General features: G+C 41.5%; 1 pseudogene; it reads left to right on the forward strand.

Annotated features, from left to right (window-relative positions):
* Positions 1-8694: 8694 nt before the first annotated feature.
* Positions 8695-10476, forward strand: LOC100353991 (SRSF protein kinase 1 pseudogene; annotated as a pseudogene).
* Positions 10477-19207: the final 8731 nt, after the last annotated feature.

Genomic DNA, 19207 nt, shown 5'->3' on the forward strand with positions numbered 1-19207 from the left:
AGATTTTTCCATTTTTTGGTATCCTCTTCTATTTCTTTCTTTAAGATTTTGTAATTCTCATCCTAGAGATCTTTAACGTCCTTGGTTAAGTTTATTCCAAGGTATTTGATTGTTTTTGTAGCTATTGTGAATGGGGTCGATCTTAGCAGTTCTTTCTCAGCTGTGGCATTGTTTGTATATACAAAGGCTGTTGATTTTTGTGCATTGATTTTATATCCTGAAACTTTGCCAAACTCCTCTATGAGTTCCAATAGTCTCTTAGTAGAGTTCTTTGGATCCTCTAAGTAAAGAATCATACCGTCTGCAAAGAGGGATAGTTTGACTTCTTCCTTCTCAATTTGTATTCCTTTAATTTCTTTTTCTTGTCTGATGGCTCTGGCTAAAACTTACAGAACTATGTTAAATAGCAGTGGTGAGAGTGGGCATCCCTGCCTGGTGCCAGATCTCAGTGTAAATGCTTCCAACTTTTCCCCATTCAATAGATGCTGGCCGTTGGTTTTTCATAAATTGCTTTGATTATGTTGAGGAATGTTCCTTCTATACCCAATTTGCTTAGAGTTTTCATCATGAAAGGGTGTTGAATTTTATCAAATGCTTTCTCTGCATCAATTGAGATAATCATATGGTTTTTCTTTTGCAGTCTGTTAATGTGGTGAATCACATTGATTGATTTGCGAATGTTGAACCATCCCTGCATACCAGGGATGAATCCCACTTGGTCTGGGTGGATGATTTTCCTGATGTGTTGTATTCTATTGCCGAGAATTTTATTGAGGATTTTTGCGTCTATGTTCATCAGGGATATTGGTCTATAATTTTCTTTCAGTGCTGCATCTTTCTCTGGCTTAGGGATTAAGGTGATGCTGGCTTCATAGAAAGAATTTGGGATGATTCCCTCTTTTTCGATTGCTCTGAATAGTTTGAGAAGAAATGGGATTAGTTCTTCTTTAAATGTTTGGTAGAATTCAGCAGTGAATCCATCTGGTCCTGGACTTTTCTTTGTTGGGAGGGCCTTTATTACTGTTTCAATTTCTGTTTCAGTTATGGGTCTATTTAGGTTTTCTGTGTCTTCATGGTTCAATTTTGGTAGATTGCATGTGTCCAGGAATCTATCCATTTCTGATAGATTTTCCTGTTTGCTGGCATACAACTCTTTGTAGTAATTTCTGATGATTCTTTTTATTTCTGTGATGTCAGTTGTTACATTTCCTTTTTCATCTCTGATTTTATTGATTTGGGTCTTTTCTTTTTTTAGTTAGTTGGGCCAATGGGGTGTCAATTTTGTTTATTTTTTCAAAAAACCAGCTTCTCGCTTGGCTGATTTTTTGTAGTGTTTTTTTTGGATTCAATCCTGTTAATTTCTTCTCTGGTTTTAATTATTTCTCTTCTCCTACTAGATTTGGGTTTGGTTTGCTGCAGTTTTTCTAGGTCCTTGAGATGTGCTGAAAGCTCATTTATTTGGTACCTTTCCAATTTCTTGATATAGGCACCTATTGCTATAAATTTGCCTTTCAATACTGCTTTTGCTGTATCCCATAAGTTCTGATATGTTGTGTTGTTATCTTCATTTACTTCCAGAAAGTTTTTGATTTCTTGAATGACCCAGTGTTCATTCAGGAGCATGTTGTTCAGTCTCCATGTATTTGCATACTTTCTGGGGTTTCCTGAGTTGCTAATTTCCAGCTTCATTCCGCTGTGGTCTGAGAAGCTGCATGGTATGATTCTAATTCTTTTAAATTTGCTGAGACTTGCTTTATGGCCTAGTATGTGATCAATCCTAGAGAAGGTTCCATGCACTGCTGAGAAGAATGTGAAGTCTGTAGATGTAGGGTTGAAAGGTCTGTAGATATCTGTTAGATCCATTTGGGCAATAGTGTCGATTAAATCTGCTGTTTCCTTGTTGATCTTCCGTCCGGATGATCTGTCTATTTCTCAGAGTGGAGTATTGAAGTCCCCCAGTACTATTGTATTGGAATCTAAATCTCCCTTTTAGTCCCTTAACATATCTTTTAAATAGACCAGTGCCCTGTAATTAGGTGCATATACATTTATAATAGTTACATCTTCCTGTTGAATTGAACCCTTAATCATTATATAGTGTCCCTCTTTGTCTCTCTTAACAGTTATTGTATTAAAGTTTATTTTGTCTGATATTAATATGGCTACACCTGCTTTTTTTTGGTTTCTGTTGGCATGGAATATCTTTTTCCAACCTTTCACTTTCAGTCTGCATGCATCTTTGTTGGAGAAATGTGTTTCTTGTAGGCAACAAATAGTTGGGTTGTGTTCTTTGAGCCAATCAGCCAATCGGTGTCTTTTAACTGAAGAATTCAGACCATTAATGTTTAATGTGACTGTTGTTACGTAGTGACTTTGCCCTGCCATTTTCCCAGAGATATTTTCTAGTATATGCTTTGAGCTTCCCATGCTCTTTTACTGGTAGGTGTTCTTCCTTTACTTTCTTTCATATTGATGGCCGTGTTTCTGTGTTTCTGAGTGTAGCACATCTTTAAGTATCTTTTGCAGGGCCGGACGAGTGGCCACAAAGTCTTTCAATTTCTGTTTGCTATGAAAGGTCTTTATTTCACCTTCATTCACAAATGAGAGCTTGGCAGGACATAATATTCTGGGCTGGCAATTTTTCTCTCCTAGCACCTGTGCTATGTCTCGCCATTCCCTCCTAGCCTGTAGTGTTTCTGATGAGAAGTCTGCTGTGAGTCTAATTGGAGATCCTCTGAGAGTAATCTGACGTTTCTCTCTTGCACATTTTAGGATCTTTTCTTTATGTTTCACTGTGGTAAGTTTAATTACCACGTGTCGTGGTGAGGATCTCTTTTGGTCATGTTTATTGGGGGTTCTATGAGCTTCCTGTACTAGGATGTCTCTGTCCTTTTCCAAACCTGGAAAGTTCTCTGCTAGTATCTCACTAAAAAGGCCTTCTAATCCTTTCTCTCTCTCCATGCCTTCAGGAACTCCTAGAACTCGAATGTTGGTTTTTTTAATAGTATCCTGTAGATTCCCAACAATATTTTTTTTTTTTTGACTGGCAGAGTGGACAGTGAGAGAGAGAGACAGAGAGAAAGGTCTTCCTTTTGCCGTTGGTTCACCCTCCAATGGCCGCCGTGTCCGGCGCGCTGTGGCCGGCGCACCGCGCTGATCTGATGGCAGGAGCCAGGAGCCAGGTGCTTTTCCTGGTCTCCCATGGGGTGCAGGACCCAAGCACCTGGGCCATCCTCCACTGCACTCCCTGGCCACAGCAGAGGGCTGGCCTGGAAGAGGGGCAACCGGGACAGAATCCGGCGCCCCGACTGGGACTAGAACCCGGTGTGCCGGCGCCGGTAGGCGGAGGATTAGCCTAGTGAGCCGCGGCACTGGCCCTCCCAACAATATTTTTTAGATTTCTAATTTCCTCTTCTTTTCTTTGGTTTGACTGTATGTTTTCCTGTGCTCTATCTTCTAAGTCCGATATTCTCTCTTCTGCTTTACCCATTCTGTTTTTAAGGCTTTCTAATGTGTTTGTCATTTGATCTATTGAGCTCTTCATTTCATTTTGATTTCTCTTCACTATCACACTTTCCTGTTCTACTAGTTTCTGCGTTTCATTTTGATTCTTCCTTAAAATTTCATTTTCACGAGAGAGATTTTCAATCCTGTCCAATAAGGATTTCTGTAGTTCAAGGATTTGCTTTTGAAAACTTCTAAATGAAATCAGTATCTTGCATTTCTTCTATCTCATCATCTTCATAATCTTGGCTTGGGGTGTTTTGTTTATTTGGAGGCATCATAGTGTCATCGTTGATCTTGTTCCCTCGATTTCTGTGTTTGTTGCTTGGCATATTTAATTCTTCTTTCGTCACTGTGTGTTTTTTTTTTAATTTTTTTTTTTATTTTATACTATGTCTGTGTTAAGTGGACTGCCTGCTGTTGGAGGAGCCTTGGAGGCTTGAGATGGGTGTGGCCTGAGAGCTCTGCTTGGTTCTTCCGGGTTACGGGTGTGCAAAGGTGACACCCTCAGGTTATGCGTGGTAAATCTCTCTTTTTATTTATTTATTTATTTTATTTATTCAGGGGGTAAGTAATACCGCACGGCACGGCTGTGCAGAATTGATGGTATTTAACTTCCAATCTCTGGCTTCTACCCAAAGAGACTGTGCAGGCTCTGTTTCTCCTCTGGACTCCCACTGGGTTGCCTAGGCTACTGAATTGTAGTGACTCAGTTCCTTAGCTCTCCCCTGTTGTTATGTAAATCCAGAGAGGGGGCCTGCTCTCTGTCTCTTGCAGACTCTTGGAAACTCTTGCAAGCCTTGCCGCCTTGCAACCTTTGCAAGGTTGTCGGAGAGAGAAACCCCCCACCTTTTTTTTTCCTTCTCTCCGGTAGTGAGTCTGGTGCACTTTCCGGCTCCCCTCTAGATTCTGACCCCCGTTTCCCTGCCAATGTCTCGGGTTATTGAGCTCACCTCCCCTTCCAGCGCCGATGTGTGGACTCGGAGCCCTGGGCGTCCCAACTCTCCCCGCTGGTGTCTGTGTGACATGCACTCCCCTTCCTGCACTGGCGCGCAGACCCTGCGGCTCCCGCAGCTCAGCTTCCGCGCGGTGGGCGACCTTGTTCTCCCAGTAGGTCCTCCGATTCACAGCCACTAGATCCAGAAGAGTTTCCTCTGCAATATTTTCCTGGTCCTTTTTCTGAGGCTACCGTAACTCCCCTTTTATTAAACTAAATTTTCCCTGACTATCGGTGTGCGCCCTCACTATTCTGCCGTCTTGGCTCCTCCCGGGTCTTATTTTTTTAATGCATTCAGCCAGCCTGTATCTTTTAATTGTAGAATTTAGGCCATTGCCATTCAAGATTATTGTTGATAAATAATGACTTGGTCTTGCCGTTTTTTCCATAAATATTCCTATTATTTGTTTTGGATCAGCTTAGCACTTTTACTTGAGTTTTTTTGCCTTCACTTTCTTTGATGATGCTTGTTATCTTTCTGTTTCTAAGTGCAGTACATCATAATTATCATTTGTAAGGCTGGCTGGGTAATGACAAATTTTTTAATTTTTTCAGTTTTCATTGATTTTGGGAGGTCTTTATTTCACCTTCATTTATCAATGAGAGTTTCACTGGGTATGGTATTCTGGGTTGACAGTTTTTTTCTTTTAGAACTTTGGCTGTATTTGTCCATCTCTTCTAGTGTGTAGGTTTCTGATGTGAAATCTGTTATCAGTTTAATTGGACATCCTTTAAAGTTAATCTGGCATTTGTGTACATTTTAGGGTAGTTTCCTTATCTTTTACTTTAGAAAGTATGACTATAATTTGTCATTGTAAAGATCTTTTCTAATGGTCCCTATTTGGAGTTCTGTGTGCTTCCTGTACTTAGATGTTACTACTGTGTTTATTCAAATTGGGGGAACTTTCTGTTATTATTTCACTGACTAAATTTTCTAAGCCATTCTGTTTTTCCATTCCTTGAAGAACCCCTATGACATGTGTGTTTTGTTTGTTTGGTCCTATCCCATAGATCCTGTTTTCAGTTTTTCTATATTTTCTTTGTGTTTTTTGTTTGAGGTGTTTCAAAAAGTTTGTTTGCTAGCTAAGATCTTATTTGTTTTGCCTGACCAAGTCTGTTCTTAAGGCTTTACACTTTAATTTTTTATTGATATATTGGAAGTAAAGCATCCAGGACTCGAACCATGCCCATATGGGATGCCGGCACTGCGGGCAGTGGCCTTACCTGGTATGCCACAGGGCCACCCCATTGATATATTGAATTCTTCATTTTAATGTTTATGTTTTCTTTTTATTTTTTAAAAAATATTTATTTATTTATTTGAAAGGGAGAGTTAGAGAGAGAGGGGGCGGGTATCTTCTATCTGCTGGTTCACTTCCCAAATGGCCTTAACAGCCAGAGCCATGCTGATCCAAAGCCAGGAGCCAAGAGCTTCTTCCAAATTTCCCACATGGGTGCAGAGACTCAAGAACTTGGGGCCATCTTCCACTGCTTTCCTAGACACATTAACAAGGAGCTGGATTGGAAGTGGAGCAGCTGGGACTTGAACTGGTGCCCATATGGGATGCCAGCTTTGCAGGCAGTGTCTTTACTTTACCTCAGCACTGGGCCTAGATTTTTCTCTGCTATCTGTCTCTCTGCAGAATTTCTCCTCCATGTTATGTACTGATTTCTTCATTTCATGTAACTGCTTCTCTGTGTTTTTGAGTAATCTTGCAATCATTCTTTTGAATTCCTTTTCAGGCATTTCATCAATCTCTGTCTTCAGTCTGTAATCAACGTATAATTGTATTCCTTTTGGGGAGTCATATTATCTTCCTTATTCATGTTTCTTATATTTCTACTTTTATGCATCTATGGAATTACTTGTTGGTATCTCCTCTAAAGGCTTTGTTCTTAGACATGTAGCTCTGTGGCTTGCTGGAATCCCTGTAGTTTACAGTGGATATCCAGAGGGGTGTGCTGTGTGGGGCCAGGGAGTTCTGGCCAGCATTTGGGTGTGGTGCAAGAGTCCACAGAGACACCCAAGTTGGCCATGGTCTGTCTCCTCTATCAGTAGGGAGAGCAGGTGATCATGCTGGCTTGCATGTTCACAGTCTTAGCCATTTTCTGTACCTAAGTGGACCAACTGACTCATTGTTTAGGGTGAGCTCACAGTGCATTTGCACTCAACCCACTCAGGCTCACAGATTGCATGTAGCATCTGCGTATTCCACAGTGTAAGTGCCAAGCCCTACATGAGGTCCCTCCACAGCATTCATGGACTTCTGAGCTCTGGAATCAGATTGGGCAGCTCTCCTAGACCCCATCACACCCCATGCCCTTCTTAGTTTCCTTGCCCATGCAGAAGTTGCACCGTCACAAATTTCCTTCAGTAATAGGGCAAAGGACTCCCATAGTCAGAGGGTTCAGGGGATCATTCCTGGAGTGAGCTGCCCACTCCACAGGGTAGAACTCTGCCTCAGCAACTTGAGTCTGGTGCTTTAGTGGGAGGAGCAGAGGGAGGCAGTGTGGCCTCCTTTCATGGAACTAAGTGAATGTTCTGCGCCTGTCAGCTCTGCAGGCCAGATTCAAAGTCAGTGGGGACTGCACAGTTCTCCCTCAGACAAAATCCAACAGTGGTGTGCTGGTGACTGCAGCCTTCTCTCACCTTGCTCTGGGAAGATGGTGTTTCGCCACTAGAAGTTGCTAGTAACACACTTCTGGATGCTGTGTGTTTGTTCGCTGTTATTGCTGCTTCATGGAGTCTTATATCTGTTCTATAAGTTTTCTACTGAAAAATTCTCTCCAACTTTACCCTGGAAATGTGGTCCTTCATTTGTTTTTTTCTGATATCTTCCTGTGTTTAAAATCAGAGTGTCTTTTCCCTGCTCAACCATCCTGGATCTCCTCCTAGATCTTAATTTTTAATCCAACTTTATAATATCTATCTTTTGTTTAGATTGTTTAATATAATTCCATTTAATGTTATTACCATGGTCAGATTTCTGTATGATATTTTCTTTTTGATTTCTGTGTGCCTTCTGTCTTCTCTTTTCTTGTGTTCCTATTTCACTCCTTTGTTTTGTACCAAGTGGATTTTTTCTAATGTAACATTTTATTTTCATTAATAATTCTTTTTTTTAATTTGTTTGACAGATAGAGTTAGACAGTGAGAGAGAGAGACAGAGAGAAAGATCTTCCTTCTGTTGGTTCACTCCCCCAAATGGCTGCCACAGCCAGGAGCCAGGTACTTCTTCCTGGTCTCCAATGCGGGTGCAGGCACTAAAGCACTTGGGCTATCCTCCACTGCCTTCCTGGGCCAAAACAGAGAGCTGGACTGGAAGAGGAGCAACTGGGACTAGAACCCAGTGCCCAAATGGTATGCCGGTGCCTCAGGTGGGGGATTAACTAAGTGAGCCACGCCGCCAGCCCCATCCATTAGTAATTCTTTATGTATAGTTTAAAAAACTGTGGTTTATTATTTACATGTGCAATGATTAAATATACTTTATAGTAACCCAATTCTAGTGAAGTATAGAACTTTACTCCTATGTGAAATTATTGTTCTCTCTCCTTTTAACACTATTATGCATATTATGATTATGTCAAACTCAAAAATACATTGATAGAATTATTATTTTATGTCTTTGAAAAGGTTGACAGAAAAAAGGAGAGTAAATATACACTTGTTAAATTTATTATGTTAACATTCTCCTGTGACTTTCTTTCCCCCATTTTCCTTCTCTTCTTTCACTCTTTGCTTTCCTCTCCTTCTGCCGAATTATGATTCTCTTCATCTCTTTCTCTGAATTCATTACTATTTGGTGCCAATTCTCAGTGTAGTAGAGCTTTGATGACATCTACCTCCTTCACTATATTACATTCTTAGAATAAGATTTCAAATTTAGTTTTCTGATTGACCAAGAGCTACCACCTTTTATTTTATAAGTTTGGGCTTAAAAATATGCAGCCAACTGTCGTGTACTAATATTATTTTGCAAAGAGAAGGATATTTTTTACCAATCCTCCCCTGCCCAGATGGGAAGGCTGTAATCTTAGAGAAATAAAATGCTTCCTAAGGCAGTTGGAAATGTTGCCCTAATGATTTTGCAGCAGATTGGTGAAAACCTCATAACTGATTAGCATTTGGGAACTTTGGATTTTTGTAAATATCACCTTCTTCTTCAACAACAAGAAATTTTACTTAGTGCATGTCATGTGTAGGCAGGAATGTGGTAAGTGCTTTATATTAGCTCATTTATTAACCCGTGAGATGGATGCAATCATTATCATCATTTTACAGTAAAGGTGACCAAGGCAAGGTTCTAGCTGCAGGTTTCTGTCTGATTCCAGCATCTCTCCCTAAACTGATGCATTAAGCTGTGGTAGGATGACTGAATGTGGTCCTAGACTGTGATGGATTAATAGAAGGAAGTTATATCAAACATTGGATTTGCTAGAGACAGTAGAAATGAACTTCACTGGAATTTCTCAGACAGGGAAGCTTGCACCTTGATTGCATGAGCAATACATTGAATTGGATGATAGTGATGGTTATCTTATGTGCACTGAACCAAATTAGAAAATAGTGATAGAACAAAGTACGTTTGCTGCCCTACTCAAGTGTATCATCAAGTCCAACTATCAGGGACCTTCACTGCCTTATCTACAAAAAGTTATTCAACAAGTGCTACAGGGGCTGGATTATTCACACACCAAATACCATGTCAGCACCACTGACATTAAACCAGAAAACATCTTGTAGTTAGTGAACAAACTGAACAAACAATACATTCACAATAGAATGGCAGTGGTCTGGAGCATCTCCACCTTCTGGATCAGCACTTAGTACTGCTCCCCAGCCTAAACCAGCTGACAAAACGTCAAAGAATAATAATAAGAAGAAATTGAAGTAGAAGCAGAAGTGCCAGGCAGAATTACTAGGAAGTGAATTTAGGAAATGGAGAGTTGGTCCCTGGGCAAAAAAGACCTGAAAAGAAGAATCAGAGACTCTTGTTGAAATACCTTTGAAAAAGAATCCACCTAATAAAATGACCCAGAAAAGTTGAAGAGGTGAACACCAGGATCAAACGCCTAAGGAATGGGCTTTAGAGGGTGTTGTGGCAGAAATTAATTGCAATGGAATAATTAAACTCATGAATTATTCTGAGAGCAGTAGTAATGAAACATTGAGGCTTAATGCTAGTGGCTGTGATGTACACAATTTGAAGGAAGAACCTAGTTTCCTAAGCTCCTGCAATGGAGACAGCATCACATCTTAAGAAACAGACTCGTGTACACATGTAACCTCTGAGATGTCAAATACTATGGTATGCCAGTCTCCCTGAACTGCAGAACAGTCCTTTAATGAACAGGACACCAGCCACCTTCAAGAAAGCATTTGGGCAGAGATATCCTGTGATGATGAATAAGAGCATGAACAGACCCCACTGGGCCATAAAGGAAAATCTGCTGGAAATTTTCTTGTTAATCCCCTTGAGCAAAACAAAAAAAAATGAAGAAAAACTCAAAGTGAAAACTGCTGGTCTTGGAAATGCCTGTTGGGTACACAGACATTTCACCAAAGGCATTGGAACAAGGCGATGTTGTTCCTTAGAAATTCTGATGAGATCTGGATATAATCCCCCTGCTGACATTCAGAGCACAGTTTGCATGGCCTTTGCACTAGCCATCAGCAGCTATTTGTTTGGGCCTCATTCAGGGGAAGGGTATACTCGAGATGATCACATCATGTTGATCGTACAACTTCTGGGGTAGGTGTCCCACAAGCTCATTATGACAGAAAAATATGCCAAGGAATTTCTCACCAAGAAAGGTGACCTGAAACACATCACAAAGCCGAAATCCTGGGGCCCTTTTGAGGCTCTGGTGGAGAAGTGTGGGTGGTTTCAGCAAGAGGCAGCTGGTTTCATAGCTTGCTTTCTTCCCTGAGAAGAGAGCCACCACTGCTGAGTCTGTAGCATCCTTTGCTCAACTCCAAGCCCTTGCCCAGTACTGTAACAGAGATCACCACACCACCCTACCCCTCCCTCCAAGCATTGCCCTCTTAGCTTTTCAGGGTTAAGCTCTTCCTTCAGGGGCTTCTAGGTTTTATTTTATAAGGCCGTGTGTTCATTTGAATTTGCTTAGCTGACCTTGTGGAGGTCCCCAAAGCCACTGGACATCCTTGCTGAATTTGGCCAAAGACAAATGGACAAAAATGTGAAACAGCCTCTTGCCTTGTACTCTTGCCTTTCCCTTAGTGCATCCTTTAAATTATAATCATGGGTCGGCGCCACGGCTCAGTAGGCTAATCCTCCGCCTTGCGGCGCCGGCACACCAGGTTCTAGTCCTGGTCGGGGCACTGGATTCTGTCCCTGTTGCCCCTCTTCCAGGCCAGCTCTCTGCTGTGGCCCGGGAGTGCAGTGGAGGATGGCCCAAGTGCTTGGGCCCTGCACCCGCATGGGAGACCAGGATAAGCACCTGGCTCCTGCCTTTGGATAGGTGTGGTGCACCGGCCGCGGCAGCCATTGGAGGGTGAACCAACGGGGAAGGAAGACTTTTCTCTCTGTCTCTCTCTCTCACTGGCCACTCTGCCTGTCAAAAAAAATTATAAACATGCTACTTCAAAAGAGCTATGAAGATGTATGTACCCAGCCTTTTATTCACTGACTGTGAGAATAGAATTTTCTAATGCATATCCTATTGCCAGCATAAGGATGTGGAAACTAAGTGTGTTTATTCTGTGTACAGCAGAGACATTCAATATGCTCTGTCCAGGCTGGGTTGTCTTCCTGGATTATTTCTGTTGTTCCTTATGTTCACATTTTTTCCTGCAACTTCTAAGCTTTATATAACTTCTAAAATGAGCTTTATAAGCATTGAATTTAGGTACCATTTTATCACTTTCCAAAGCACTGTCATATTATTTTCATCCTTTAATAATGAAGATCCTTGATTCTTCAGTCCAATTTTAATATAAACAAAAATGGAAAGATTGAATAATTTCTTGAGAACTTTATGTGTTCTGCAGACAGCCCTTTCCTACCTGTCTTCTGTTACCTTAAGAGCAGAGTTATTTTGATGGGTTGCTTTGTTTCTATCTTTTTTTTTAAAAATAATTCTTGGCTACCTTTACTCAGTATACTCAGTTTATTGCCCCATAACTAAAGAATCAGGATGACTCTAGACAAGAGATCAGGTTTTCAGATCTTTCCCATCTAGGAAGGAAATGTCCTAGAATTCTAATTCTTTCCCAAACAGTCCTGTGATTTTTTTTTCCCAAATGGCTTTTTCTCTTTTTTTTTTTTAGATTTATTTATTTATTTGAAAGTCTGAGTTACACAGAGAGAAAGAGAGGCAGAGAGAGAGAGAGAGAGAGAGAGAGAGAGAGAGATGATTAAGATTATGATTAAGATGCACTTGAGGCTTTTGTTTACGAAAAAAGGATTAGCTTCTCCTAGACTTTCCCTAGACATTACATATTCCTCAAGTGATACTGAGAAAAAGCACAGAGGGGCAGGATGGGGATCACTGTTGCTTATTGAGCACCGACCGAGTGGACCTTGGCTTAGAGCATCCCGTGGAAGTGGCTATAGGACTGTAATTCCCAGAAAGCAAAGAAGTGTAACTTGAAATTCTAGCAGCAGGCTATCATGGGAGACTGTTGGGTATCTTTCTGTGTGGGAGACTGAAATTTTTTTCTTTTTTTTTCTTTTTTAGATTCTAATTTATTTGAGAGGCAGAGTTAGGGACAGTGAGAGGGAGAGACAGAGAGAAAGGTCTTCCTTCTGTTGGTTCACGCCCCAAATAGCCACAACGGCCAGAGCTGTACCTATCTGAAGCCAGGAGCCAGGTGCTTCTTCCTGATCTCCCTTGCGGGTGAAGGGGCCCAAGCACTTGAGCCATCTTCTACTGCTTTCCCAGGCCACAGCAGAGAGCTGGATTGGAAGAGGAGCAGTCAGGACTAGAACCGGTGTCCATTTGGAATGCTGTCGCCACAGGTGGAGGATTAACCTGCACCACAGTGCCAGCCCCTGTCATTTATCCACCAGGAAAAAGTGGTGCCATTATGTTATCCACTTAACTATAAAAACATTATTCTGAATAACTGTCCAGCCAGTCATTGGATCCCTGATTGGGTACTCCTGAAATCAGACATGTTCCTGTAGAAAGAATTTTAAGTCTCACTGTCAGTGCAGCTATCAAGAATAAATAGAATAGATTGCATCAAATGACAGCAGAGAAATCCTTTAGCAATTGAATCTAGTTTGGGTTTTCAGCTATATTTACATGTAAAGCAACAGTGCACTAGCACTTAACTCTTTTCTACATTGTAAAATTACAGTTGTGGGGTAACAAAAATTCTGGTGAGGATGATAAGGAGGAATAACTAAAAAAAAATGAGTAAACAGAAGGCCTGATTTTAACAAGTGAAAGGAACTTTTAATAGGAGAGAAAACCTGTGACTTCATTTTGGAAATGTTTCCCACCAAATAATTTTTTCTCTTGTCATTTAATCAGCCAAATGAGTTACAGAATATGAAAATAGGGAGCTGTAGAACTCAATCTTCTAAGTACCCTGTGTACCTTTACTGAGCTTAACCTCATGCTGTCAAATTGCCAGAATCTCACTAAAGGATTTCTGTTGGCTGTTACTTAGAAATAAAACTCTGAATACATTTTTATTATTTATACTGAATGCATTGTCTATTTTCTTTATAGCAGTTAAATAAACAAATTATTTAGTAACCTGCAAAAAAGATTTTGGTGCAAAATAATTTTTCATGACACACATTTTCCATGAACTTTTTGAAGACCCCTTATATGCATGGACTTCACAATTTTTGCTCCAAAATGTACTTCTTCCATTCCATTTTCCTGTGAACTTTCATTGTAAGTGCTCTCATATTTGGATACTTAGTCTTTTAGTTCTTCAGAGAATATGTAATAGGTTGTTGTCAACAGTAGCTTTCCTGTGGAATTTTTTTCTCCTGTCTCCCTGTACTTTTTACCCATACTCCATCGACCTTTCACTGCACCTCCCCTACTCACCTCTAATTATCACTCTTCCTCCTCTTTTTCTTTGAGATCATCTTTTTTTTTTTTTTTTTTTTGGCTTACACAAGAAAGAACATGCAGTTTTTGTCTTTCCACGTCTGGCTTATTTCACTGAACACAGTGTCCCAGTCACTGAGTCATATTGATTTAACCTCCCAAATATTCTTCCTATTCATCTCTTCCTCTTCTTTTTCTTTGGCCCTGTCCCATCTACCATCATGGCTTGTCCAGATCATGTTTGCAGTCCTCTAACTGCTCTCTAATCCCTTCGGTCTGCACACTGATAGAGTTCCTAAAACACAGATCTAACGTCATACTTTTTATATACCCATTTAAAGTGTTTTCTTCTGCACATAGAACACTCTTAATACACATAACATGGCTTTCTTCTTTTGCTGTTTGTCCATTCTCCCTTTCTTTTTCTAATCTATAGTGATAGCAAATAGCTTTCTCAAGATGGGCTTTCTCAATAATTGTTATTTGTGAAAAAATTACATCAAAATCATCTTTACCAAAACTTAAAAATTAATAATGAAAGTTATAGCAGTTTTCTTGGGCTGCCACAACAAAATACTACACACTGGGTGACTTGGAGCACCATCACCAGCTTTTCTGTGTCCCCAACTTGCAAGTGGTTTATGGTGTATCATGGGGCATCTTGAGCATCATAATCCTGTGAGCCAATTCCTTTCATCAGTCTCTTCTGTCTGTATGTATCCTGTTTGTTTTCTTTCTCTGGAGAATCTGAATAATACATCATCTGTGTGTGGGCTGGACCTGGAAGCAACAGGATGTGGTAGAAATGAAGCTGTGCGACTTCCAAGGCTAACTCAAGACGGGCCTTGCAGCTTCTGCTATCATTGCTCATGTAGCGTACTTTTAGGATGCTTTCCTCTAAGAACTTAACCACGCTAATGTGGGAAACTCAGGCTGCTTGAAGAGGTCCTGTGTAGTTGGTCAGCCAACAGCCACTGACAATTGCCCAGAAGAGATTATGTATGGAATCTCCAACCAGTCCACCCTTCATATATAAGTACGCTCAGTGTTGGGGTGGTTTGCAGGCAGCAATTGGTGATAACAATAGCTCTTCTCTTTTTGGCCATTAAGGCTGGGTATATGACTTAATATATTCAGGGTTGGCCAACCAGACACTCCAGTCTAGGACTTAAAACCTAGAACAAATGATGCAGAGATGAAAGGACAGGGAAGAAGTTGCAGTAGAAGCAGTGGAGGCTGCAGCAACATGTCCGGAGCCACGGAGGCAGGGATGCCAGCTGCAACATTGTCCTTCTGGAGTGGCTCCTGCGTTGTGCTTTTGGTTCTGTTCTGGCTTCCCAGGCTCCTTTCTTCCTGCCTATTATCAGAGCCTGATTCTTTGGACTTAGTAAGAGTTTTCTGAGCTATCCTGTATCAATTTCTCTTCTGCTTAAATCAGGCATGGCCAGTTTCTGTTGCTTACAACTGCTTATCCTAGTTGATAGACAATTATATTGTTGACATTTGCTGCCCTGTTTGGAAGCAACTGTACAAACAGAGGCATGATATTTTAAATCTCATGAGTATTTTCACCCAGCAAGTACAGACTTGGTGTTTAGAAGTGCTGAAAAACTAATGGAAGGAGACATTTTGCTGAATTGGGACAAAACAAACTAAAACCCACTGAACTTGGTAGGAGTCAGGACCCCTGTGTCTTGTAGCCCCAGAGCTGCTGCTAATTCATGGTGTGGGCCTGGAGCATTTGCTTCCCCTTCCTGGGCCTCAGCTTCTTTATCTATGAAACAAGAGTGGGACAGCATTGGACAATTGCTAATGCTCCTTTCAGCTCTGAAGTTTCCTGATTTCCCTTGTTAATTTTAAGTAGCTGTTCCTCTAAACATTGTCAGGAGGAGGAGGTCTTTGTGATCTGCTCTGTCCATCAGGATATCCCTAAGGAATGGGAAAGACACCTTACAGATGCTTAGTAAGTGTGTTTGTGCAGATGACCGAGCGGTGCTCTGCTGGATTCTGGGCAAATGAACTGCGATTCCCAAGAGGTACAGACAGATAATTAAATCTAGTGTGAGGCAAAGGCTTGAGACAAAGGATGTTGCAATACAGAGGAAGAGAGTGCTCAATATGAAAGGCTTGCGTGCATGCAGGTGAGTGTGTTCCAGGAGGAAGAGTAAGGGAAGGCTTCAGGGAGGAGGCAGTATTTACACTGAAGAAGCTGTAAGCAGGGGGCTGCAGGCACTGGGCAGAGAGAAGAGCAATGACAAAATCCCAGGGATCATGGGGGTGTTGCAGGGAATAGAGCATCTACTGTGACTGCAAAGAAGGATCCCATGCAGGATGCAGTTGGGAAACCCTGGGAGGTAGGATAGAACCTTCTAGAACAGGCTAAGGAGGTAAAACCATCTCCTCTGGCAAATGGGAGCTGTAGAAAAATTTCAAGTTGGGTGTTACGTGACTAACTCCCAACCCGAGGGCTGATTTTTACATGCCAGCAGCTAATGGAAGCTTCTTCTGGGTTGTGTCTGGTCAGAGGTTTGTAAAATGCTCCCAGTCTGCTTCTTCAGGAAGTGGAGTTCAATTCTGATGCTTGGAGGGATTATGGGCTTCAGGGAACAAGATAGCCAATTTCTGTTGGCAAAGGCTTGTATTTTACTGGCTCTTTGCAAATGTGAGGTGAAGAATGTGAATGAAGGTATCAAATATTCTAAAGCACATGTGTATGAAGTTGGTGAAAGGTGAAATTTCTCTCCTTCATGAACAAATAATGTCCTCTTTTTAAAAGAAACTCAGAGGTTTTTAATACTTAAACATCCACATGCACATAATCAAAGTGATAAAAGATGTGTTTTCGCCTCTGAATGCAGTGACATCTTAAAAGGCTTCCTTTGTTATATTTAAACTTGCATGTCAAAAAATTATTCTCTGTGTGCAATTTATTCTCTGTTTAGTCAATGTTACTGTACAACAGTGTTGATACAGAGCGAGACAGTACACTTTTAAATTCTAAACTATGATTGTTGGACAAAAATGTTGACAATGCCAGACTAATCCCTTCTGATTGGTGCTTTATTGATAGGGGCTGACAACATAAGCCCCTGCTGGAATATTCTAATCCTTCACCTGGTGTAGGACATTTTTTCTTGGACTTCATGGGAAAAGATATTTACATTTGTGTTTTCCCAAGAGTGTGAATGTCCCAATCTGCCGCCCATCTCTGTGAGGAGGGGATCACAAGCAGGCAATCTTGAAATGAAAGAAACAGCACCAAGTTCCTGTCGAGATGTCACACTTCAATTCAGAACCACCTTTCTCTTTGTTGTCTTCAAAACCTTTGTGTTGTTTCACCATTTGATCTCCATCACGTGGAAGAATGCGGGCCTAGATGAAAGCACCATAACTCACGGCTGAATAGGGCGTATCTAACATGCATGTTCTCAGTGTGAGGCACATCACAGCCTTCCTGTGTCTAGGAAGGCTAGACAGCACTTTAGCACTTTGCTTGGGAATATTTTTAATAGCAGAGTCATCAACAAAAGCACACAAAAGAATGAGAAAAGTGTATACCATGAAAAGGACACTTGTTTTTCATCTGAGAGCTGAAATAAGAAGCCTTTTAAAAAAGCTTTACTTATTTGTGAGGTAGAGGGAGAAGGAGAGGGACAGTGAGAGGGAGATCTACCCACTGTTTCACTCCTCAGATGGCTGCAACGGCTGGACCTGGGCCAGGTTGAAGTCAAGAGCCCAGAACTTCATCTGGGTCTTCAACATGGGCAGATGCTGACATCACAGGTGGCAACTGAACTCACTTGCCACAACATAGGCCCTCTTGTTTGACCTCAGTTGGGAATATGGGCTTTGAATGACTCAGGTTTTGAGCATTTTATGCATGCCCACAAATGACTATGGAGATGTTAAAGTATTGATTTTAGGGTTACAAATAAATTTTAGTGAGTAGTTGCATTTTCGTGTGCAGAATCTTCAAGTAGTGAGTGTGACTGTACTTACAATGTCATTTGGTTCTTGTCATAGCTGTATGATGTGGGATTAGATGCTTATATTCTTGAGTGTCCCATAGTGCCTTTCCACCTCTACATGTTTAACTTTTTGAATGCTGAATGAGATGATATGTGTAACAGAAAATTATTATTTAAGAAATCTGATTTTCTGTTTTGTACTTCTTTGGGCGTGACTTCTGTCTGTTTGCCAGAGAAATGCGTTTGTGTTAGAGGACTGAAGTTACAGCAGGTGTGCTAAGAGAAAGAGAATGCCGATAATAACGGCCACCATATTTATTGTACATAGTAGTTGCCAGATACTGTTCTCTGTGTTTCCCGTATGTTATTCTGGTCTTCACCAGATCCTGACAAGGGAGGTACAATTATAATATTATAATTGTATTATAATATTATCATAATAAATTATAATATGAACTGAACCCTCAGTCTAGGTCTCCCATATGGGTTGTAAGGGATCAACTACTTGAGGCATCAGCTGCTGCCTCCCAAGTTGTACATTAGCAGGAAGTTGGAATCAGGAGTGAGATCAGAACTCAAACCCAGGCCCTCTGATATGAGATGCTGGTGTCCCAACCAGTGTCTTCACTGCTGTGCCAAATACTCCTCACACCTTTCCCTGAAAAGTCTTAATGTTACCTTTGAATTTATGTTTGTAATTAGAGTCTGTGGCATGATGGAGCACATGCAAAGGTGTTGGACCCTTGGCTCACCAGTAGTCCTGCTCTTGGGGAAGCAAGTCTTGGCTGCCTGTTTCCTGCCCCTTACCCCTAGGCTGTAGGCCCTACTGTCTCCCCATCGTTTGTTCTTCTTCCTCCCAGCCAGAAGCCACTGCTGTCCTCTTCCTTATTGGAGGCCTGGTTGTGTGAGAGTGCCAGGATGGGTAGGGTGCATGTAGCATCTTGGAGTTGGGCATGACAATGGCCATTCCTGGCCTTGGATGGCAACACACAAAAGTACATTCTGCAGGTGAGTTGGAGGGGCCTGGCCTACTCTCCACCCCGATCCAGACATCAAGCATGTCCTTGTGCAGAGCTTGCAATGCCTATAGGGTTTGCTCATCCACAATGAAATGGGGTATAAGGTCATGGGAAGGAGAAGAGATGACTTGATTTCCCTGATCCAGGTTGGGTGAATAAGGAACTGGCAACCAAGGGCAATATGTGTGCAGAGTCGCCCTGGCATCTGAGGACTTGAACTCTGCAGAAATTCCGGTGTCTAAGGAAGCGTAGCATTAAATAGCAAGTGAAAAATATGGAGATGGGCAGGTGGTCCAGTGGTTCAGATGCCTGCAGTTTACATCCGAGTGCTTGAGTTTGATTCCTGCCTTCAGCTCCTGGTTCCTGCTTCCTGCCAAAGCAGACTCTGGGAGACATCAGTGATGGCACAAGTAGTTGGGTTTTTGACACTCACTTGGGAGATCTGGATCAAGTTCCTGACTCCTGGCTTCAGCCCTGACCCAGCGCTGACTGTTGAGGGCATTTGGGACATGAACCAGCAGGTTAAAACTCTATCTTTCCCTCTCAAATAAAAAAAAATAATAAAAAAATTAATGGCAGGTCATGTGAAAGTATGTGGAAGATGTTTTCCATTTCACAACATTTAACAATACCTACTTTCTCTCTCTCAAACAAGTAAAGATCCTAAGCTGCCACATCCC

The sequence above is a fragment of the Oryctolagus cuniculus genome, chromosome 1 (assembly GCF_051225735.1).
Source record: "Oryctolagus cuniculus isolate XC-2025 breed Fujian yellow rabbit chromosome 1, ASM5122573v1, whole genome shotgun sequence".
Lineage (NCBI taxonomy): Eukaryota > Metazoa > Chordata > Mammalia > Lagomorpha > Leporidae > Oryctolagus > Oryctolagus cuniculus.